Source organism: Haliotis asinina, chromosome 1 (assembly GCF_037392515.1).
Source record: "Haliotis asinina isolate JCU_RB_2024 chromosome 1, JCU_Hal_asi_v2, whole genome shotgun sequence".
Lineage (NCBI taxonomy): Eukaryota > Metazoa > Mollusca > Gastropoda > Lepetellida > Haliotidae > Haliotis > Haliotis asinina.
Window position 1 is genome coordinate 30034085 of NC_090280.1, and position 12566 is coordinate 30046650.

The 12566-nt window shown below is 38.1% G+C and overlaps 1 protein-coding gene across 2 annotated transcripts in view; it reads right to left on the minus strand.

Annotated features, from left to right (window-relative positions):
- Nucleotides 1–12566, minus strand: part of LOC137290267 (interference hedgehog-like) — a 262516-nt gene that overhangs the window by 213719 nt on the left and 36231 nt on the right. For both annotated transcript variants that reach the window (XM_067821075.1, XM_067821090.1), the window contains exon 2: nt 2399–2456. The gene's annotated coding sequence lies outside the window, so the exon portion shown is untranslated. The remainder of the gene's footprint in view (nt 1–2398; nt 2457–12566) is intronic.

Here is a 12566-nt window from a genome sequence, read left to right on the forward strand (position 1 = left end):
TCTGGGGAACAACAGCCATGATCCCACACACATCTAATCATAACATGAAAACACAGATTTATTTCCATCCAACAAAGATTCAGTTCAACTGAAAAATTTTTCTGATGAAATGCTTTCTTGTTTTTCTAAGATATCTTAAAACATCAATCGAAAGTTCTAAAAGCAAATGTGGAAAGCTAAAAATTGAGCCTGACTTTACAAAGTTGAATCTAAATGTGGTAACTCTCACTTGGAAGTCTTTGGTGGTCAAACATATTTTGCAACTGAATGGTGTAAAAAATTCCATCACTTAACCATTTTTCCATTATTCTCGAAAATGTCTTGATCTATATGCGTGTAAGTGAGGTTTTATGCCACTTTTAGCAATATTCCAGCAATGTCACGACAGGGGACACCAGAAATGGGCTTCACACATTGTACCCATGTGGGTATCCCACCTCCCCAAAAAATCTTCACATACATGCTAAAGTTAAGAGCTTCCACAGTCATTTCAAATAATATGTACTACCAAATTCAAAGTCTTCCTTTTCAATTTGGCATTTATTCATCCATCCAACCGCTATATCCATTACACCTTCCTTCATCCAACTAACACTCTCTCATTCCTCAGTAGAAAGATATACTCAAGCATTCCAATGCAATGGTGGCACTGTCTAAGACAAGGGGGAGCAACTCTGCCAATCTTATCCACTAAGACAGAACATAAATCTGTTTTCTCAGTAGTTAGTTTTAGGACATTCTCAAGAATAATATCAGTAACATAGTGATCAAATCTTCCAGTTCTGCAGAGGAAATGAAGAGGTCAAGTCTGCACAGTTCTGTACAGTTTAATGAGAAGACTTCCATACATATTTTGATCCAAGTTAGAATTGGTTGTCCGCAACACATGCTTGTCATAAGAAGCAACTAATGGATCGGGTGGTCAGGCTCGCTGACTTGGTTGAAATACGTCATGGTATGCCAGTTGCACAGATTGATGGTCATGCTGTTGATCACTGAACTGTCTGGTCCAAACTCAGTTCAGTTCATAAACTGTCACAAGAAAGCTGGAATATCGCTGAGTGTGTCATATAGAGTCATCCCTCGCCATAACGCGTGTCTTAGGGTCCACAGATGACCCCCCCAACGTTATTAGACATCCACGTTATAGTACCTATTACATAATGTGGAACAAAGGCCAAGTAACATCATATTTTCCAAAAGCTTAACAAACCTGTATTATGCCCAGTCAAAACTACATTGTATAGTTGAAAGTGAAAATAAACAAACTTTGAAAATGAAAACATATATATGTACGGGAAACTTGCAATCAAAAATCACTAGATGCTGTTCCTGTTATGCTACCTGTTATTCAACTAAGCCAGAAATAGTGATCAGCTGTACACAGATGTCTGGGTCCAATATACCAGTGATTCAAGTAAGAACGATTCGATGATATTACATGAAAGGACTTCTATTCTATTATCAGAATATTTCATATATTGAGCAGTTATTGTAACAGATTATTTTACACTGCTATCGGGTTAGTATATAAAGCATGTATTCTGTAAACATTTTTAACATAACAATGAACACAGGTCGTTACCTGTCTGGATACATTTTACGTAGGAGAAAGTTGGACTGCTGACTTCCTGCGGTACTTGCAAGTTTGATTGTAGAAAAAACCAAAATGTTGGCCATTTAATTGTTAAAAATGACTTAAATGAGGCAATAGCACAGGTCTCGGGGTCCATGGATTACAAGACTATTCTGTTCAAGACTGCGATGTGAAATGGGTGCTATCATAGTAGGCGTGAAAAACGGACCCTCACAAATTTGGTAAGCGGAAGTTGGAAGCATATGGAATGAGGTAATGCCATTCACTCACAGTGTTTTTGTTGTTTCTGTCAACAGTTTTAATGAATAAAATTGGGATTGAATTTAATCAAATATAATGTGGTTTATGACACCATACGTCCACCATATGGTACCATACTGTAGCGCTGTGTGTTGCATCACAGCAAACATTGTAAGTACTCGTCGTAACTCGACTGATGGCATATACTGTCTGTCATAAGTTACTTCAACGATGTTGATATGATTATTATTGAGAAAACCCTGCATGTTCTAAGCATCTGAAACACAATGGAAATGTACGATAAACACTGTCAGTAGCCATCCACACTGAATTTCACTAATGTATCAGAGCACAACAACGTATTTGTTGATGAACTATTTTCGATTTCATGATTTGCAGTTCAACTTTTTTATGGGAGCCACGGATTACCCCGCCGTATAACCGAAGCACGCTACTGCGAAGGATGACTGTAATGATAAATCAACCAACGAACTACATTTATAAGATACTTCATATAAGGATGGGTATTACTAAGCAAGGATAGTTGCTGCCTTATCTTACCTTTATCTATAGGGTGAAGAAGAATCTCCAACATTTAGTCCCTTTCTCACGATGTCACCTGGAAAACAAACATCAGCATCAGCGTGAGTGAGTGAGTATATTTCTGTGCCACTTTTAGCAACAATCCATCCGTATCACAGCTGCGGAAATGGGCCTATGGAGCAATGTGAGTGACTGAATTAAGATTTAAAGTCACATTGTCAACATTTCCGCCATATCATGCCTACACAAAAGCATAAGTCAGGAAACTTCCAATTGTTTTTCAATGCCTATAACATTAATGCATTTGACAGGAAAAAGCATCATTTTACTGACAAACTAGACACTAAACACCGCCACCTTGACCCCATCAAACTTTGGTTATACCTATTTAATACAGTCCTTGTGTTGTCTGCCACACCATATCAATAGGAACACTGCTGTTTATAAAGGGATAACAATGGCAGGCTTGGAAGGCTGGGACATTTGGTATAATGTCATGGCAGAGCAATCATGGTCATATGATCAGTTCCTTCAAGGCATATACACTACACACACAATGTATACTACTCACAACAAGCAAAGGATGAGTGGGAGATAATTGTTTTACGCCACTTTTAGCAATATTCAAGCAATATCATGGCAGGGGACCCAAGAAATGGGCTTCATACATTGTTCTGTAAAAGGGAATGGAACCCAGCCGTTCAGTGTGACAAGCCAATGCTTTAACCACTGGGCTACCCCATCACCCCCTTGTACCACTTTCTTCCATGTCAATAATCAGAGGTGGTATAATACTTTTATATCATGCCAAGATAGGTTAACTACAGCAACATGAATGAATAGCATGGATCTTAACTTTAAAGATGTTGATTTCACAAGCCTGCTTTGCTATCTTAAACGTATATTCTCTCGTGTACATAACACTCAATAAATTCTGAAGTGAGATAAAACCATGTATAACGCAATCCATGTCTTAAGCCATCAATAATGCATTCTACAAGTATGTGAAGGCCTAAATGAACAAGATGTTTGAGTGAGTGAGTGAGTTTAGTTTTTCACTGCTTTTAGCAATATTCCAGCAATATCAAGACAGGGGACACCAGAATTGGGCTTCACACATTCGACCCATGTGGGGAATCAAACCCAGGTGTTGGGAGTGAAGAGTGAATGCTTTTTATGTGAAATTATTTCAGTTTAAGGAATAGTTATGTATGAGTTATGTCACAAAAAGAAAATTGAATTTACTAAATATATACCTACTGATGTCAGAAAGAAGAGAATAAAAAACTGGAAATAAAATATGTAATCATTTAACCAATAATCATTTGTTATGGTTTCATGAAGTGTGAGTGAGTACTTTGTTTCACTCGTTATTTAGCAATATTCCAACCATATCATGGCAGGGGACACAAGAAATGGGTTTCACACATTGTACCCATGTAGGGAATCAAACTCAGGTCTTCAGACTAACAAGCTGAAAATACTTTAACCACAAGGCTACCCCACTGCACCTGAACGTTTCTAGAACATTGTTACAGCAGCAGTACTCTACACTTTGTTTGGTCAAATGGTATGAATTGAAGTAAATCCCCCTGTTTCACAAAGCAACCATTGTGCAAGGGTGATTGTAACTCTCATACAATAACACAGACTTACAACAGTCTTAGTGGATAGTCTTAGTGGACAGTCATAGCCCTTCCTGAATAAAGATCTGTGGGCATGATGAACACATATGTCCAGCATCTTGGAGTTTGTTAAAACTATGTTTAACTATGTTAACAGGTATCAATTGTTCTCAAGCTCTTTCTAAGATGAAAAACTGACTTTGCTTTGTGACACATGTTCACCTTTTCGTGAACATATGGCATCAATACATCTCGACAGTGATTCATTACCACATGTTTGTGATTAAGCTAGAATCCATAGAGAGATTCAGCAGAGATTTCTTTTGGTTCTGGAAAATGACTTCAGATTAATTCACCTTATATACCACAGCCTGTCTGTGTGTAATCACATGCTGTAATCACATGCTGATATTTCTCTACTTTGCTCAGGCTCAAGATACATATATCATGGGAGTATTCATGATTAAAATGGTTTCGAACTCTGCTGTTCATACTGACAATATATATATACTCAATGAAAGCAATAAATTTGATTTAACATAACACACTACAAGGATCATGCAGACTTGCGCATACTACGTATCTTGATACATAGGATATCTGCCATGTATCGTGGTATAACACTCGTATTCCCTCCTCACTCCATCACTCAACCTGTGAGGGTAAATGACTTAACAAGCTGTGATTAGTGGCTGGTGAGCCATTAAGACAAGAAGAGTTACTCCCCTTCATTAGCAGTCTTAACAAAGACATTGTATGAAAATATTTCTTTCTGTATTTCTTTCTATGTGAGGCAAAGTCAGCAAACCCTACTATATGTATAGTTTGTTAAACATAAACAGCAATTCATCCTAGCTCAAGGAATTTTGGTAAGTTTGTTAATTCCATTCAATTTTAACTCTATATTATCATCACGTTAAAAATGGCCACAAAGTCTCAATTTATTAAGGGTCAACATGGACTTCAGTAATAGTCTCCACTGATTGGCAGGACCTCAGTAATAGTCTCTGCTGATTGGTGGGACTTCAGTAATAGCCTTCACTGATTGGAGTGTGTGAGAGTGTGAGTTAGGTTTTATGCTGTTTTTAGCAATATTCCAGCCATGTTACGGTGGGGGACACCAGAAAATGGATCTCACACATTGTACCCATGTGGGGAATCAAACCCGGGTCTTCGGCGTGACGAGCGAACACCTTAACCACAATGCTACCCCACCGCCCCCTCCACTGATTGGAGGATTTGGACTTCAATAATAGTCTCCACTATTGGAGGATTTGGACTTCAATAATAGCTTCCACTGATTGGTGCAATTTGGACTTCCATAATAGTCTAGATTGGAGGATTTGGACTTCAATAATAGTCTCCACTGACTAGTGGGACGTCGGTAATAGTATCCACTGATTGGTGGGACTTGGACGTCAGTAAAAGTTTCCACTGATTGGTGGGACTTCAGTAATAGTCTCCACTGATTGGTTGATTTGGATTTGGATTATATTTCAATGCATACTTTTAAATCGCTGAACTGCAACTGTGTCAAAATGTAGTATATCTCACACCTTAAAAAGAACTACATTTCAACTTCACAATTTCAGCAAATATCAAAAAATGAAAATGAAAACAAAAGGCTGTGAATTAAAACAGACAGAGCACAAAATGAGGCAAATACGGTATCTCCTCCCACAAGTGGCATAACCTGAATCTGAGAAACATCACACCAGAGAGGAATACAAGCAAGGCTCCACTGGTTGTCAATGTACACCCTGCCTGGGCCATGATTAAACCCTCCCTGAGGAGGCAAGCTGATTGACATGCTTATAGATGCTAAACTAAACACAATAATATGCAGAATAAACATGGGATTTGGAGGATGGATTTAAGAGGTGTACCTGGATTCTCCACAGACTGAGTCTCATCAGGTTTCAGGGAACTAGACACACACCATCCACAGAACACTTTCATGGACCGAGAACATGCGCTAAAATAATTCACATATTTTTCTTTTATATGCAACTGGATGAATATCACATATTTTACCCATGCTATATTTTAACTCAAAATTCTATTTGTGAGCACAATAAATTCAATTCCAGATCTTCATCCTCCACTATCAGACATAAGTAATGCATAAATTTTGTAAATTCAATGGTTTTTTGGGTGTGTGTGAAAAGGCTTGTAATTCATTCTCATATACAAGCAGTACAAGCAGTTCTACTGCGTCTTAATCTCACAGAAGCTGGAATCATTTCACCGAAAACACGAGGCGGTGGGATAGTCTAGTCGATAAAACTTTCATTCATCATGCTGATAGCCCTGGTTCAATTCTCCACATGGGTACAATGAGTGAAGTCTTTTTCTGGTGTCCTCTGCCGGAATATTCCAGTAAATGAGAGGATAGGTGAAGGCAAGAATAATCACAAAATATTTTCACACAAACTAAGACGATTTCACTACATACTAACACATACTCACAAGTACTGCATCACATTCTCACACAAATTTTAATTTTCTTGTTTAAAAGCTGACACAAATGCAGAAATGCTGTATTTGATATTCCAATCTCACTCAAAGTGAAAATGATTTCCACTTTTTCTCATGCACACAGAGTATTATGGCATACGTACTGCCAAATTGAAAAGTTACCGATTCTTATATTCACACAAATGACAGTTACTGCACTTTAAACTCACAGAAACTGAAAATCACTGCATCTTATATTCATACAAATTAACTGCCATACAGCGGGAATATCACTGAGAGTGGCGTAAAAGTAAACTCACTCACTCACACAAAGAATATTCACTGTTCTTTATACTCACAACAACTGAGAACATGTGCATCCTACATGCATGGAAATCAGAGTTGTCACAATGAAGCAATATTTCTCACTTTGTGTAGTGGCCATATCTGCAATAAAGGTGTGGCTTACTTTGCTCGCTCAGTTTTTTCTCCCAACCAGGAAACATCTATCAACAATATGTATGTTGCTTCACAACTGTGTGCTGCTATTGCATGAGGAGTTATCACAACAGGTCACTGAGTTGAATAGTGAGTGAATGAGTCGGGATTTCTGCCATTTTAGCAATATCCAAGTAATATCACGGCAGGGGCCACCAGAAATGGGCTTCAAAATTATGCACTTGGGTAGGCTAAAAAGATTGATAATCAGACATAACATTGATGGTAATATTGAAAATATGAACACAGTGTAATCAATAATACTGTAAATGAAAAACTCTGATGAAAGAAGTTTACAAGTTGCTCAGAAAATACCCGAAAGTCAGGTATTTATTCATGGACTGCACCTAAAGTATGATCAGAATGGTGTTTGCTGGTCATCCAATCCTGCACTTCATCATTCACCAATGATGAGGAATGATTTCCTTTATATTTCTTAAGTCATTTTGGCTATAAGCAACTTCTCTAATATCTACTGATACTTGATTGATATTCATTTACCCGTGATCGACCTGTGTCGCCTATATCAATAGCTTGTACTCGAGTGGGAATACAACCTCTGTCTTCAAATCAGTGATTGGATGCTTTAACCATCTGGCTACTCCACTGCCCCTTTATTAAATACCTGTGCCTTGATTTTGGACGCTTTCTTAGTGCTAAGATAGTTGTAAGTGCCATACATTAACACTGACTTATGACTTAGCGCAAAGAGAGCTTTGAAAATAAACGCTCTGAGCAATGAAAACTGCGACAAAAACTTAACCAAACCCACAAATCAACCCCTTAAAATCATGAAAAAAATTAAAACTGATAATTTACTGAAACAAACATTTTTGGAGACAGAGACAACAGTGTGGTGAAGACTTTATCATCAGTGATGCAATTCAAACGTCAGCTCAATATGTTCTTTTTCAACCAGCAGTTCATGTTCCACCTGTGCTCTTCAGACATGAGTGGTGGTGGGGAAGCCTTGTGGGTAGAGCATTTGCTCATCACATCAAAGACTTCGGTTCAATTCCCCACATGGGTATAACGAGTGAAGCCTATTTCTGAAGTCCCCTACTGTGACATTGATGGAATATTGCTAAAAGCCGCATAAAACTAACCTCACTCACTCACTCTCTGACATGTACCTTTCAAGCTCTACCTGCCCTAAGCTGAGCATAGATAAGTATGAAATTCAGCAATTTATAAGCAGCCTTATTATTATAATAATTATCATCAACATGAACAAGCTTAACACCGAAATGACTTGTCACAGCAACATGTTCAAAATCGCATTCTGAAAATTGTTTGTTTAAATACTATTTTCCTTCTCCTGCTCCAGGGCACGGCTGTATCTGCCGATCTGTACGAGGACATTCGGATGATGGCAACACACATCAAAGGCATATGCTCCCAGTCATTCAGTACAGTGGGACAGGAAATCCACGTTTTTTCTGAATATACTGTATTCAAATTTAATCCTTTCTGCAACTACCCTACAGCAATGATTCATTCTTGGATCAACATAACTGAGAAAAGTTTTTTTTGTACCTTTATTGTTTGATAAAATGCCAGTTTCTGAGATCCAGACTTTAAGTAATTCTACCTGTATAAATGTACTGAATTAAATTTCATTCCACTAGATAAACAAAAATCACTTGAAACGGTTTGCACTTATTCTAAATATCTCATTTCTCTGTCCAGATTAGTAAACAGATTATAAAACTTAGCATTACCATATTAGAAAAACAAAAAACTTGGACGATTTCAAAGAGTTGATTTCACTACTTGTGAAAAACACTGTTTTTGAGATCATTAAACACATAAGCATTTCATCCAGCCTAACAGCTTGAAACCTAAAGCTAACATGATGAAATATGTTCTTAACGGTTTATGCAAAAGATTTAAACCAAATCTTTCAAACCGTATATAATATTATCACCCTTCTCACAGTTCAAAACTTTTACTGTTTGATGCAGTGTTTGGACAAAGATTTTCTATTGAATATGCTCCTAGGCTAATAATATCTGACTGGTATTTGGTGGAGTTTACAGAGTATTCATCCCTCTTCAGTGTAGAGCATAGCAATGATATTGTTTACAATCAGGATCAAGTAAAAACAGAGCTCCAGCAACCATATTTCCTGAACTAGTAATGCGTTTCTCAGCCTTAAGGGCTATGCCAGTGGGACAGGGTTGTCTCCCCTGGACTTCCAAATCCTTTGGAAAAGGTGCATATTGTGTGGGACTTGTCATGTATATCAGGGTTTAGTCTGGTCTCACAACCCCATAACGATATCATTTTGATTGCTTGAACCGATTGTTTACACACTGCTTCCACATAGCTGAAATGTTATGGCATAAACGTAAGCTCACTCACTCACTCTTCATATATGGATGATGGTCTAAGTCCCCGAAAAACTAGAAGACGCTTTATTTTACATATAAACTTAGAAACTGGGACTAATCAACCATTGTGCATTTCAATCACAGTATTCCTAAACCCATAAGAAACATTTTAGTGGAGACTCTGAAGTAACTATTGAAATAAATTTTGAAATGCACTTTGATCCTCCAGTGGTACTACACGCAATCAGCCTCTGTCTACTTCTGCAATGATGAGAGAAAGCTTTAACCACAAGGCTACTCCACCACCCCTTTTCACATATAAAGGTTGTCAGTTCTATCAAATAAACAGCCAACATCAAATTTGTTTCACCTTTGTTTATCTTTTATTTGTTCAAGTACAAATTACATCTCTGTTCAGGCTGCAATAACCCAGCAATTGTAGACATATAACCACAATTTTACACAATACAGAGAATTTACAAAAAATGTACACAGCCTCCCATGGGACACACAACAATATCTACACACACTGCATCAAGAGTTACAAGTTACATTTTATGCTGTAATCACACCACTGTTCATACGATTATTGATTCATTCCTGGATCTGAGTTTTGTTTCGTTCATTGTTTAACTCCACACTCAGCAATACTCCAGCTACATGGCATCGGTTTGTTGATTGTCTGTAAAACATCTGGACAAGTCAATCTTGTGATGAACAGCATGAGCACTGGTGTATGCAGCTGGGATACAATGACCTGTGTCAACCAAGTCAGTGAGCCCCACAACCCAATCACGTTACTTGCTTCCTATGACTAGCATGGCTTACTGAAGACCAATTCTAACTGGGATTTTCAGTGGTGGCTCTGAAGCAACTATTGAAGTAACTACTGAAATGTACAATACCCCACTTCATTGCCATACAGAAACCTCACAAAGCCTCCATGGACCTTTAAAACTGATAATATGGTCCACTGGACCCAAGCTTTTGACAGTAAAGGTCAAACTTAAATAAGATAAAAAGAATACCTGTGATATGCAATAAACAAGGCTGAGGGAGTGTGTTGAATTTTACGTGTTTAGCAAAGTTCCAGCTATATAACGGCAGGGGATACAAGAAACAGGCTTCACACACTGTACTTCTGTGGGGAATTAGTTTCATTGCTCAATTCCTTAAACTCCACTAAATTCAAAAGTTACAGTTACCCAGTAGTTGTAAATCTACAAAACCCCAGTGGTATCATAAATTATCTGTCATAATTTTACATCCCCATTTAAATGATTTAGTAATAACAACAGTAAGGAACTTATTTAGGGCTGAACTCCACAGACATGCTCTAAGCTTGAACAAGAAAATATGGATGACAACTTTCTTAATTCTAGAGCAAGACATGTCGATACATTCTTGCACTGTTTTAAAAATTCATCACACCTGAAAACGATACAAGATGCTGTATCAAAACTTCATGCCCTAGAATTAAAGAAGCTGGCATCCTTTTGTTCTTGTTCTGACTTCTACACAAGCCACTCAAACAAGACATGCTCTAAGTGTATACAACTGCTGGAATCATTCTCTCGGATAACCCAAGCAATCTGGGCCACTACTCACTTATCCCATCAGATACTCATTTTCTACTGGGTGAACAGAGGCAATTTTGAACCAGTTCACCTGCTCTAGGTGAGACTATTTGTGGTTCATTGTTGGTCAGGACCAGTGTGCAAATTTTGCTAGCCACTTGGGCTAACTATGCATGAGAGATACTGGCCCACAAAATAATTAAGCTGCTAACATGATGAATATTTTCATCAGGGCATATTGTTTAAATGATCTAAAAATGTGCTTACCATAACAAGCGGGTGAGAGTGATTTACAGTGAAATCCTGATGAGTCGAATGACGGCATCTTGAACGTTATGCATAACTTGAAGTACCTGTCAGTTTCAACCATTATTTCTAAAATCATAGACATACCTATGTCTTGAATACATTGGTAAGTCAAATTTATTACTTGGCCCCAGCAATTCCACTTATCTGGATTTTACTTCTTTGATTACTTGATTACTTGACTTACTTGATTTTTACTAACCACGGTCTAGTGGGCCAGTGGCTGTTTCCTATACTGGGCAGGACAGAAGTCCTTGAAAGCCTTACTTGAGAACAACAGGATAAGGTCAATGGAGATTACTTAGTCTGGGAAATTTCTGAAACTGCTGAATGTGACTTATGACACCATTACATAATTCACAGCAGCCACAAGCTGGTTAATCTAGGTCAGTGGACCAGGTTACAAAAAATCTGGTCCAAAAAACATAAAACTTTACATACTAAGTTTAACAGGGTGGGGAGTAGCCAAGTAGTTAAAGCATTTGCTCATCAAGCTGAAGACCGGCTTTGATTCCCCACGTGGGTACTATGTGTGAAGCCCATTTCTGGTGTCCCCCGCTGTGATATATAGCTGGAATATAGCTATAAACAGAGTACCTCACTCACTCATTAAGTTTCATACAGACAAGTCCAGAAATGGTCAAGTTTCTATATTTCAAATATGAAAGGAAGATGAGACCACAGATGAGAAAGAGAAGATATGGAAAATATCTATAACTAAATAAGATCAAGGACATTTATTTAGATCAATTCAGCCAATGACTGTTCCCATATTGAAACATTCCTGAAAAGCACACGTGTAAAATAGAAACTCTATGATATTCAAACCATATGTGAAAAGGTTTTTAAGAATCTAAGAGCTTTACAGAAATATGACTGCTGAACTAAACATGAACTATCAGGATATGTCCATGCTTTCTGAATGAGGTAGAAATCCTTCTCCCCAAACTGGAGGGGTGGTTTCCCTCCTTAATCCCTGACTGATCTCCCCGACCTGTTTCTGTCACTCACAGTGTTCCTAAGCTGGATCCATTACACTGTATCACCAGAACAAGCTTGTGCCAACATCCTCCCAACACTCACTGTTGAAGCACTCCAGTGGATATATTTCCCCATATCACCTGTACAAGCTTGTGCCAACATCCTTTATGCTCTCCTTTGTACACACAGGATCTATTTCCCTGTATCACCTATAAAAGTTTGTGTCAACATCCTTTAAGCTCTCCCTTGTACACACAGCCGCTATTTCCCTGTATCATCTGTATAAGTTTGTGCCAACATCCTTTAAGCTCTCCCTTGTACACACAGCCGCTATTTCCCTTCACCACCAGTATAAGTTTGTGCCAACATCCTTTAAGCTCTCCCTTGTACACACAGCCGTTATTTCCCT